Source organism: Pan troglodytes, chromosome 1 (assembly GCF_028858775.2).
Source record: "Pan troglodytes isolate AG18354 chromosome 1, NHGRI_mPanTro3-v2.0_pri, whole genome shotgun sequence".
Taxonomy (NCBI): domain Eukaryota; kingdom Metazoa; phylum Chordata; class Mammalia; order Primates; family Hominidae; genus Pan; species Pan troglodytes.
Genome location: NC_072398.2, coordinates 78,681,001 through 78,694,010, shown reverse-complemented (window position 1 = coordinate 78,694,010; position 13,010 = coordinate 78,681,001). Strand labels below are relative to the sequence as shown.

Sequence of the window (13,010 nt, the reverse complement as noted above, 5' to 3'; positions counted from 1 at the left end):
GGCCCTCAGATCTAAAGAAGATTATAGTGGACAGGTAAAGAGTTTTCCAAGTATAAAGAATAGGAAGTACCAAATCCATGAGAGTGAGAAGGGCAATCCATTGATCTGTTCTAGGAACAGAAGAAGGCCAGTGTAACCAGGGAAGGGAAAGTGGCAAGAGATCACAGTAGACACTTATTATGAGTTGAATTTTGTCCTTCAAAAAGATGTTGAAGCCCTATCCCCTGTGAGTGTGATTTCATTTGGAAATAGAGTCTTTGCAGATGATCCAGTTAAGATGAGTTCATTAGGACATGCCCTAACCCAGTATGATTGGTATCCTTATAAAAGGAAAAAAGTTGGACTCAGACACATACACAGGGAGAATGCAGCGTGAAGATGAAGGAGGATATTGGGGTGATGCATCTATAAGCCAAGGAACTGCAAAGATTGCCAGCAACCACCAGAAGCTGCGGAGAGGCATGGAACATATTCTCCCACATTGCCCTCAGAAGAAACTAACCCTACTGAAACCGTGATTTAGAACTTCTAGTCTCCAGAACTGTAAGCTAGTCACTCAGTTTGTGGTACTGTGTTACAGCAGCCCTAGCAAATGAATGCGAACAAGGACAGATCCCTAGACATTTAGATTTTAGTATATGTTTAAATAGATCATACTGATGTTGCCATGTCGTCATGGCAGTGCAATCAAGGAGAGCCTGATGATTTCTCCCCGAAAGGTCAATAGAGCTTTACTCTTTATCCATTAAAGACCAACCATCATACATAGGAGAGCTGACTTGATTTTTGAGTGTTGTTAACATTAGTATTTTTTAAAGTACCTTTTTGGATAGAGGTTTTAAAAAAACTAACATGCAAATTATGTAATATATAATTTAACCCCTTTTATGATTCGGAAGTATCCATTTCAGCTCACAAAAAATTTAAATTTGAGTGTGATGGGATGTAGGAGGCATTGGAAGTATAAAAATAAACGAAGCTGTGCTCTTGATTATCTTAGAGTCTGATGGAGAAGACAGATACATAGGAAATAGTATCGATCTTTGGCAGGGAATAGTAAGTAGAGGTATATATGGGCTCTATAGGAGCACAAATGAAGGACTCAGTGGTGTTTTTGTGGTGGAGCTGATACCTGAGCCAAGGATTGAAAGTGAATAACCATCTGCCAAAGAAAGAAGAAGCATCACTCCAGAAAAAAGGGAGAGCCTAGCACACCCATAGATGCACAGTCAGTTTCTGTGACTGGCTCCCCTAGAAACAAAAATGGTGACAGAGACCTGATGGCGAGAAGAGGGGCCTGGTCCTGAAGGTCCTCAGATGGCCAGCCAAGGCCCTTTACTGCTCTGTAGGCAGTGGGGATCCACTGGAGAGATGTAAGATGAGACGCACATTTGTCCATGTATATCAATCAGAGCTCTTCGGTTGCAAACAGCTGAAATCAACCCCAACTAAAAAGGAATTTTTAGAATTGAAGGAAAAGATGAAGAAACAGGACTTGGGAAGGATAATTTAAAGCAGCCCCAAGACGGAGATGGCAGGATGGTAGTGGATAGACTCATCAGGGATGCAGAAGTTACAACTGTGTTCCTTGACAAAAAAAGTTATTTTGCCAAAATAACACATGTATAATACATGTGTACAAAACATCAAATGATATTACAGCAATTATATTTTAATAATTAGGAAAAAAATCCCATCCTGATTTCAACTCCAAAGAACTACTTTGAACCATTTTATCGACTTTTCTTTCTAAAATGCATTTCTGTATTTGTAAGTTTAAAAAATGCTTATTCTGCTAACCAGAATTAAGCATAAAAACATCATTTTGTCAGCCATATGGAGAATAAGTTAGGGAGAGTGGTGGAAATAGAAGCGGGAAGATTAGTTGGGAGGTTACTAGGGTAGTAGAGAAGCAATTGTGTCTTGCTTCTATGGCTCTGAATAACTCCAACATTTACACTATTTCCAAATAATGCACACTGTTTATTTTGAATATAAGCAAGATGGTTATGACAGGATGAAATGTTTATTTATCATAAATCAAGAAATTAGGTCTATATCCAAAATAGTTGTAATGCAGGCAAAGCATGAATATATATTTTAGGGTTGAAAGAAATCCCTTTAACAGCAAAAGAAGTTTGGAATATATGGTTTTCTATCTTGTTTACCAGCAGAAATGTGGGCTGAAAGCTTTCATTTATTGACTGGGTAAACTTTTCAAGAAAAATGAAAACAAGCCTTTAATTCATATATTTAAACATGTTTAAAACACACACAAATATAAATATATATGCATGAAATACAAATATGTGTATATATCTGTATATATACAAAATATATCTATTTGTGTATATATATTTTGTATATATACACGTATTTGTATTTCATGCATATATATTTGAGCCTGGGTAATTTATAAAGGAAAGAGGTTTAAATGACTCACAGTACCACATGGCTGGGGAAAACTCAGGAAACTTAAAATCATGGTGGAAGGTGATTGCCATGCCTTCTTCACATGGCAACAGAAAAGAGAAATGAAGTGTGAGCACAGGAGAATCTGCCACTTTTAACACCATCAGATCTTGTGAGACTCACTCACTTTCAGGAGAACAGCATGAGGGAAACCAGGTTCCTCCCTTGACACATGGGGATCACAATTCAAGATGAGATTTGGATGGGGACACAGAGCCAAATCATATCATCTGTATACAATGTATATATATTATTTTCATAATCTACACCTTTGCCTTGATATATTCCTGAATTTTGGATCCCCAAACAATGTTAACCATTTAGATTCTGAAAGTCAGCACCAATCTGGATGACCACCGAAATGAATCAACCATCTGCTTCTGTTGGGTTTTGCTAGTGACAAACGGGGAAAAAAAGGACAACTGTGGTCCTAAGTTAGCCATTTCCTCATCTATTCTGCTAGACTTTTTCTTCTGAAGGCTTGATTATTTAAAACCTTATAAAGTTTTTGGACAAAATCCAGAACATGAAAAATTCCATAGGACAAAACACCAGATTTCTTCAGTGAATAAATGGCAAAGAAAGAGAACAAGGAGAAACCCAAAGTTTACAAGAGATATGAAACATAATCACTGCATTCAATATGTGAACCTTGTTTGGATCCTGAATCAGACAAAACAATTGATCAACTATTAAAAAAATACATAAGATAATCAGAAAAACATAAAGAGGTTTGATTATATTGAGGAAATTTTCTTACTCCTCATGGATGTAAAAATATTTTACTTATGAATTTTGTCAATGATACTTACGTTTTAAAGATACTTAAGAAAACTTTTTTTTTTTTTGAGACAGTCTCACTCTGTCACCCAGGCAGGAGTGCAATGGTGTAATCTTGGCTCACTGCAACCTCCACCCCCCGGGTTCAAGTGATTCTCCTGCCTTAGCCTCCCAAGTAGCTGGGATTACAGGTGCCCGCCACCACTCCCAGCTAATATTTGTATTTTTAGTGGAGATGGGGTTTCACCAGGTTGGCCAGGCTGGTCTTGAACTCCTGACCTCAAGTGATCCACCCACCTCGGCCTCCCAAAGTGCTGGGATTACAGGTGTGAACCACTGTGCCCGGCCAAGAAAACTTTTTTTTAATGAGATGACATGATGTCTGGTTTGCTTCATGATAATTGGATGACAGGAGGTAAGAATACAGATGAAACAAAAGTAACTTGAGTTGATGATTAGTGAAGCTGGGGTAGGAGCGGGGAGGCTCATTGTGTTAGCCTCTCTACTTTTGTACATGTTAAAATTATTCATACTAAAACATTAAAAATGTTTTTTAACATACGAAAATCTCCCTTATCCATGGTTTCACTTCCTGTGGTTTCATTTACCTGCAGTCAACCATAGTCAGAAAATATGAAATGAAAAATTCTAGGAATAAACAATACACAAGTTTTAAATAGCGGCCATTCTGACTAGCATGATGAAATAGTGTAGCATCCCACTTCATCCCTTCTTCATAACAGGAAAAAAGATGAGTATAGTACAATAAGATATTTTGAAAGAGACCACATTCATGTAACTTTTATTATAGTATATTATTTTAATTTAGTATTTTGTTATCCATTATTGTTATTAATTTCTTACCATGCCTAATTTATAAATTATACTTTATGATAATTTCCTATGTACAGGAAGGAACACAGTACATATAGGGTTTGATGACATCCATGGGTTCAGGCATCCATTAGGGGTCTTGGAACACAATCCTTATAGGGGTGATTACTTCCAATACTATGTTGAATAGGAGTGGTGAGAGAGGGCATCCTTGTCTTGTGCTGGTTTTCGAAGGGAATGCTTCCAGTTTTTGCACATTCGGTATGATATTGGCTGTGGGTTTGTCACAAATAGCTCTTATTATTTTGAGATATATTCCATCAATACCTAGTTTATTGAGAGTTTTTAGCATGAAGGGGTGTTGAATTTTGTCGAAGTCCTTTTCTGCATCTATTGAGATAATCAATTGGTTTTTGTCATTGGTTCTGTTTATGTGATGGATTCCATTTATTGATTTGCGTATGTTGAACCAGCCTTGCATCCCAAGGATGAAGCCGACTTGATCATGATGGATAAGCTTTTTGATGTGCTGCTGGATTCGGTTTGCCAGTATTTTACTGAGGATTTTCGCATCAATGTTCATCAGGGATATTGGCCTAAAATTTTCTTTTTTTGTTGTGTCTCTGCCAGATTTTGGTATCAGGATGATGCTGGCCTCATAAAATGAGTTAGGGAGGATTCTGTCTTCTTCTGTTGTTTGGAATAGTTTCAGAAGGAATGGTACAAGCTCCTCTTTGCACCTCTGGTAGAATTCAGCTGTGAATCCCTCTGGACCTGGACTTTTTTTGATTGATAGGCTATTAATTACTGCCTCAATTTCAGAACTTGTTACTGGTCTATTCAGGGATTCGACTTCTTCCTGATTTAGACTTGGGAGGGTGTATGTGTCCAGGAATGTATCCATTTCTTCTAGATTGTCTAGTTTATTTGTGTAGAGGTGTTTATAGTATTCTCTGATGGTAGCTTGTATTACTGTGGGATCAGTGATGATATCCCCTTTATCAATATTTATTGCATCTATTTGATTCTTCTCTCTTTTCTGCTTTATTGGTCTGGCTAGCAAGGGGTGATTACTTACCTGAACATAGTACAAAGTTTTTGGAAAATAATTTAAAACATTAAACTCTATAACCTAAATTGCTATAGGGCATTGTTATAAATATATCTCCAGCTAAAGTGGTTATTTAAAAATCATGATGGTATTATTATTTATCTAATACTTTCTGCTCAGTTAATTCTAATGTACACATTATTTTGATATACCACTTAGTAATTGATGTGTATTACAATTGTAATCTTATTAAATTAGAACTTGTGATGTCTGTTGTTCTCCACCTCACATCTTTACAGCCTTACCCCAGATTTGAGCCCAGGAGGCTTCCACTTCCTTGGGCTGACAGTGTCTCAACTCAAGTGTGCTCTCCTTTTTCTCTCTGCCTTGGGGCTTCTCTGATGTCCCAGCATAGGATGCCAGCATGATACAGTCAGCAGGCATCCACGGACAGCTGATCTTTAAACAATGGTGGATGAGAAACCATATGTAAATACTTCTTCAGTTGGCCTTTGGGTGAACAATTCTGAGGGGCATTCTATGTGCTTCTCAAAAGATCCTGGTGACATCAAGCCTTATTTACCCATAGAGTGACCAGCTTGGTGTGCATTTTTGTTTTGGCTTTGTGTCTTTTTTGTTTTACTTTCTTGGTTCTCACCCTTGCTCCCTAAGACTATATGCTAAATAAAATGTTTTACAGAAATTTTTACACACTGCTTTTGGAGGGGACATAGCCTAAAATAAGACAGTTTTTGAAAGTTGTATTACACTTGAAGTACAAATTTTTCTCAAAGACAATGTTATAAATTCTAAAACTTATAGCTAAGACACTGGCGTTTATCACTATTCATTTGTATTCCAATACCTTAGATATAAAATAGGCCTCCATTTAAAACTTCAGATAACTATATTCAGGACAGTGTTTTCCCAATCTGAGTGCACATTATAATGATCTAAGGTGATTTCACCATACTTCCCAAAGCAATTTACAGATTCAATGCTATTTCAAATTACCAATGACATTCTTCACAGAACTGGAAAAAAACTATTTCAAAATTTATGTGGAACTGAAGAAGAACCCAAATAGCCAAGGCAATCCTAAGCAAAAAGAGCAAAGCAGGAGGCATCATGCTACATAACTTAAACTACAGGGCTACAATAGCTAAAACAGCATGGAACTGGTACAAAAACAGAAACATAGTCTGGGTGCAGTGGCTCATGCTTGTAATCGCAACATTTTGGGAGGTCAAGGGCAGGTGGATTGCTTGAGTTTAGGAGTTCGAGACCAGCCTGAACAATCTGGCAAGACCCCACCTGTACTACAAAAAAATAGCAGGGCATGGTGACACGTGCCTGTGGTCCCAGCTACTTGGGAGACTGAGGTGGGGGGATCACTTGAACCTGGTGGGGCAGAGGTTGCAGCAAACCCAGATCATGCCACTGCATTCCAGGCTGGGTGACAGAGGGAAACGCTGTCTCAAAATAAAATAAAACCAAAAGCAAGAACAAAAAAAAAAACCCAGACACATAGACCCATGGAACAGAATAGAAAGCCTAGACATAAGGCTGCACACCTACAACCGTCTGATCTTCGACAAAGCCAACAAAAACAAACAATGGGAAAAGAACTCCCTATTCAATAAATGATACTGGGATAACTGTCTAGCTACATGCAGAAGATTGAAACTGGATCCCTTTGTTACAGCATATACAAAAATCAACTCAAGACAGATTAAAGACCTAAATGTAAAACCTAAAACTATAAAAACCCTGGAAGACAGCCTAGGAAATACCATTCTAGACATAGGAGTGGGCAAAAATTTCATGACCAAGATGCCAAAAGCAATTGCAACAAAACCAAAAATTGACAAATGGGCACTAATTAAACTAAAGAGCTTCTGCACAGCAAAAGAAACTATCAACAGAGTAAACAGACAACAGAATGGGAGAAACTATTTGCAAACTATGCATCTGACAAAGATCTAATATCCAGCATCTATAAGGAACTTAAATTTCCAAGAAAAAAAATCCCATTAAAAAGTGGGCAAAAAAGGAGAGGCGGGGCCAAGATGGCCGAATAGGAACAGCTCTGGTCTGCAGCTCCCAGTGAGACCAACGCAGAAGGCAGGTGATTTCTGCATTTCCAACTGAGGTACCAAGTTCATCTCACTGAGACTCGTTAGGCAGTGGGTCCAATCCACAATGGGTGAGCAGAAGCAGGGTGGGGCATTGCTTCACCCAGGAAGTGCAAGGAGCTGGGGGACATCCCTCCTCCAGCCAAGGGAAGCATGGAGGGACTGTGCTACCCAGCTGTGTTACTATGATTTTCTCATGGATTTTACATTCTGCAGATCAGGAGATTCCCTCATGTGCCTACACTACTAGGACCCTGGGTTTCAAGCACAAAACTAGGTGGCTGTTTGGGCAGACACCAAGCTAGCTGCAGGAGTTTTTTCCATAACCCAGTGGTGCCTGGAACCCCAGTGAGACAGAACCATTCAATCCCCTGGAAAAGGGGCTGAAGCAAGGGAGCCAAGTGGTCTCGCTCAGCAGGTCCCACTCCCACGGAGCCCAGCAAGCTAAGAACCACTGGCTTGAAATTCTCACTGCCAGCACAGCAGTCTGAAGTCGACCAGGGACAATAAAGCTTGATGGGGGGAGGGGCGTCCACCATTACTCAGGCTTTAGTAGGCAGTTTGACAGTGCTAAGGAGGCTGGAAGGTCTGGACTGGGTGGAATTCATCACAGCACGGCAAAGTGGCTGTAGCCAGACTGCTTCTCTAGATTCCTCCTCACTGGGCAGGGCATATCTGAAGTAACGGTAATAGCACCAGTCAGGGGCTTACAGAGAAAACCCCCACCCTCCTGGGACAGAGCACCTGGGGGGTGATTTAATCTTTCCTGTTCTGCCACCTCTGAAGAGAGCAGCTGATCCTGACAAAAGGGATTCTCCCAGCACAGGGTACCAGCTCTGCTAAGGGACAGATTGCCTCCTCAAGTGTGTCCCTGACCCCCGTGCCTCCTGACTGGGAGAGACCTCCCAGCAGGGGTTGACAGACACCTCATACAGGAGAGCTCTGGCTGGCATCAGGCCAGTGCTCCTCTGGGTTGAAGCTTCCAGAGGAAGGAGTGGGCAGCAATATTTGCTGTTCTGCAGCTTGCACTGGTGATAGGCAGGTGAAGAGGGTCTGGAGTGGACCTCCAGCAAACTGCAGCAGACCTGCAGAAAAGGGGCCTGACTGTTAGAAGAAAAACTAACTAACAGAAAGCAACAACATCAACATCAACATAAAGGACCCCCACAAAAAAACCCCATTCAAAAATCATCAGCCTCAAAGATCAAAGGTAGATAAACCCATGAAGATGAGGAAAAACCACTGCAAAAACGCAGAAAATTCCAAAAACAAGAATGCATATTGTCTTCCAAATGATCACAACTCCTCTCCAGCATGGGCATTAAACTGGACAGATGAATTGACAGAAGTAGACTTCAGAAGGTGGGTAATAACAAACTTCTCTGAGCTAAAGGATTGTGTTCTAACCCAATGCAAGGAAGATAAGAACCTTGGTAAAAGATTACAGGAACTGCTAACTAGAATAACTGGTTTAGAGAGGAACAAAAATGACCTGATGGAGCTAAAAAACACAGCATGAAAACTTTGTGAAGCTTACCCAAGTATCAGTAGCAGAATTGATCAAGCAGAAGAAAGGATATCAGAGATTGAAGATCAACTGACTGAAATAAGGAATGAAGACAAGATTAGAGAAAAAAGAATGAAAAGGAATGAACAAAGCCTCCAAGAAACATGGGACTATGTAAAAAGACTGAAACTACGTTTGTTGGTGTACCTGAAAGTGACAGAGAGAATGGAACCAAGTTGGAAAACACACTTCAGGATATTATGCAGGAGTACTTTCCCAACCTAGCAAGACAGACCAACATTCAAATTCAGGAAATACAGAGAACACCACTAAGATACTCCTTGAGAAGAGCAATGCCAAGACACCTAATCATCAGATTCTCCAAGGCTGAAATGAAGGAAAAAATGTTAAAGGCAGCCAGAGAGAAAGGTCAGGTTACTCATAAAGGGAAGCCTATCAGAATGACAGCAGATCTCTGCAGAAATGAGCCAGAAGAGAGTGGGGGCCAATATTCAACATTCTTAAAGAAAAGAATTTTCAACCCAGAATTTTATATCCAGCCAAACTAAGCTTCATAAGTGAAGGAGAAATAAAATCCTTTATAGACAACCAAATGCTGAGGGATTTTGTCACCACCAGGCCTGCCTTGCAAGAGCTCCTGAAGGAAGCAATAAATATGAAAAGGAAAAACTGGTACCAGCCACTGCAAAAACACACAAAAATATAAAAACCAGTGACACTATGAAAAAACTGCATCAACTAATGTGCAAAATAACCAGCTAGTATCATGATGAAAGGATCAAATTCACACATAACAATATTAACCTTAAATATAAATGGGCTAAATTACCCCAATTAAAAGACACAGACTGGAAAGTTGGATAGAGTCAAGACCCATTGGTGTTCTGTATTCAGGAGACCAATCTCACGTGCAAAGACACACATAGGCTCAAAATAAAGGGATGGAGGAATATTTACCAAGTAAATGGGAAGCAAAAAAAAAAAAATCATGGATTGCAATCTTAGTCTCTGATAAAACAGACTTTAAACCAACAAAATTCAAAAAAGACAAAGAAGGGCATTACATAATGGTAAAGGGATGAATTTAACAAGAAGAGCTAACTATCCTAAATATATATCCTCCCAAATACAGGAGCACCTAAATTCATAAAGCAAGTTCTTAGAGACCTACAAAGAGACTTAGACTTCCAAACCATAATAATGGGGGCTTTAACACTCCACTATCAATATTGGACAGCTCAACAAGACGGAAAATTAACAAGGCTATTCAGGAATTGAACTCAGCTGTGGACCAAGTGGACCTAATAGACATCTACAAAACTCTCCACCTCAAATCAACAGAATATACATTCTTTTCAGCACCACATTGCACTTATTCTAAAATTGACCATATAATTGGAAGTAAAACACTCCTCAGCAAATGCGAAAGAACGGAAATCATAACAAACAGTCTCTCAGACCACACTGCAATCAAATTAGAACTCAAGATTAAGAAACTTACTCAAAACCACACAACTACATGGAAACTGAACAACCTGGTCCTGAATGACTACTGGGTAAATAATGAAATTAAGACAGAAACAAAGGAGTTCTTTGAAACCGATGATAACAAGGAGGCAACATAACAGAACATCTGGGACACAGCTACAGCAGTGTTAAGAGGTAAATTTAATAGCACTAAATGCCCACATCAGAAAGCTGGAAAGCTCTAAAATCGACACCCTAACATCACAATTAAAAGAACTAGAGAAACAAGAGCAAACAAATTCAAAAGCTACCAGAAGACAAGAAATAACTAAGATCAGAGAAGAAAGGAAGGAGATAGAGACATGAAAACCCTTTCAAAAAATCAATTAATCCAGGAGCTGTTTTTTTAAAAAGATTAACAAAATAGACTGCTAGCTAGACTAATAAGAAAAGAGAGAAGAATCAAATAGACACAATAAAAAATGATTAAGGGGATATCAGCACTGATTCTACAGTAACACAAACTACCATCAGAGAATACTATAAACACTGCCAAACAAATACACTAGAAAATCTAGGAGAAATGGATAAATTCCTGGACACACACACCCTCCCATGACTAAACCAGGAAGAAGTCGAATGCCTGAATAGACCAATAACAAGCATTGAAATTGAGGCAGTAATTAATAGCCTACCAACCAAAAAAAGCCCAGGACCAGATGGATTCACAGCCAAATTCTACCAGAGGTACAAAGAGGAGCTGATACCATTCCTTCTGAAACTATTCCAAACAATAGAAAAAGAGGACTCTTCCCTAACTCATTTTATGACACCAGCATCATCTTGATACTAAAACATGGCAGAGACACAACAAGAAAAGAAAATTTCAGGCCAATATCCCTGATGAACACTGATGCAAAAATCTGCAATAAAATACTGGCAAACTGAACCCAGCAGCACATCAAAAACTTATCCACCATGATCAAGTCAGCTTCATCCCTGGGATACAAGACAGGTTCAACATACACAAATCAATAAACGGAATCCATCACATAAACAGAACCAATGACAAAAACCACACAATTATCTCAATAGATGCAGAAAAGGTCTTGGATAAAATTCAACATCGCTTCATGCTAAAAATTCTCTATTAACTAGGTACTGATGGAACATATCTCAAAATAATACGAGCTATTTATGACAAACCATAGCCAATATCATATTGAATGGGCATAAGCTGGAAGCATTCCCCCTTGAAAACTGGCACAAGACAAAGATGCCATCTCTCACCACTCCTATTCAACATAGTATTGGAAGTTCTGGCCAGGGCAATCAGGCAAGAGAAAGAAATAAAGCGTATTCAAATAGGAAGAGAGGAAGTCAAATTGTCTCTGTTTGCAGATGACATGATTGTATATTTAGAAAACCTCCTTGTATCAGCCCAAAAACTCCTTAAGCTGATAAGCAGCTTCAGCAAAGTCTCAGGATACAAAACCAATGTGCAAAAAGCACAAGCATTCCTATACACCAATAATAGACAAACAGAGCCAAATCATGAGTGAACTCCCATTCACAATTGCTACAAAGAGAATAAAATACCTAGGAATACAACTTACAAGGGATGTGAAGGACCTCTTCAAGGAGCACTACAAACCACTGCTCAAAGAAATAAGAAAGGACACAAACAAATGGAAAAATATTCCATGCTCATGGATAGGAAGAATCAATATTGTGAAAATGGCCATACTGCCCAAAGTAATTTATAGACTCAATGCTATTCCCATCAAGCTACCATTGACTTTCTTCAGAGAATTTGAAAAAAAAATGTTTTAAATTTCATATGCAACCAAAAAAGAGCCTATATAGTCAAGACAATCCTAAGCAAAAAGAACAAAGATGGAGGCAACATACTACCTGACTTCAAACTATACTACAAGATTACAGTAACCAAAACAGCATGGTACTGATACTAAAACAAATATATAGACCAATGGAACAGAACAGAGACCTCAGAAATAACACCACACACACATCTACAACCATCTGATCTTTGACAAACCTGACAAAAACAAGCAATAGGGAAAGGATGCCCTATTTAACAAATGGTGCTGAGAAAACTGGCTAGCCATATGCAGAAAACAGAAACCGGATCCCTTCCTTGTGCCTTATACAAAAATTAACTCAAGATGGATTAAAGTCTTAAATGTAAAACCCCAAACCATGAAAACTCTAGAAGAACACCTAGGCAATACCATTCAGGATATAGGCATGGTCAAAGACTTCACGACTAAAACACCAAAAGCAATGGCAACGAAATCCAAAATTGACAAATGGGACCTAATCAAACTAAAGAACTCCTACATAGCAAAAGAAACTAAAATCAGAGTGAACAGGCAACCGAAAAAATTGGAGAAAATTTCTGCAATCTACCCATCTGACAAAGGTCTAATTGCCACAATCTACAAGGAACTTCAACAAATTTAAAAGAAAAAATAACCCCATCAAAAAGTGGCCAAGGACAGAACTTCTCAAAAGAAGATATTTATGGGGCCAACAAACATGAAAAAAAAATCTCACCATCACTTGTCATTAGAGAAATGCAAATCAAAATTGCAATGAGGTACCATCTCACACCAGTTAGAATGGCGATTATTTAAAAGTCAGGAAACAGTTGCTGGAGAGGAAGTGGTGAAATAGGAAAGCTTTTACACTGTTGGTGGGAGTGTAAATTATTTCAACCATT

At 38.8% G+C, this 13,010-nt stretch overlaps 1 pseudogene; it reads right to left on the bottom strand.

Moving 5' to 3' along the window:
* LOC736271 (HAUS augmin-like complex subunit 4) overlaps positions 1–13,010 on the bottom strand; it is an 86,110-nt pseudogene that overhangs the window by 47,986 nt on the left and 25,114 nt on the right.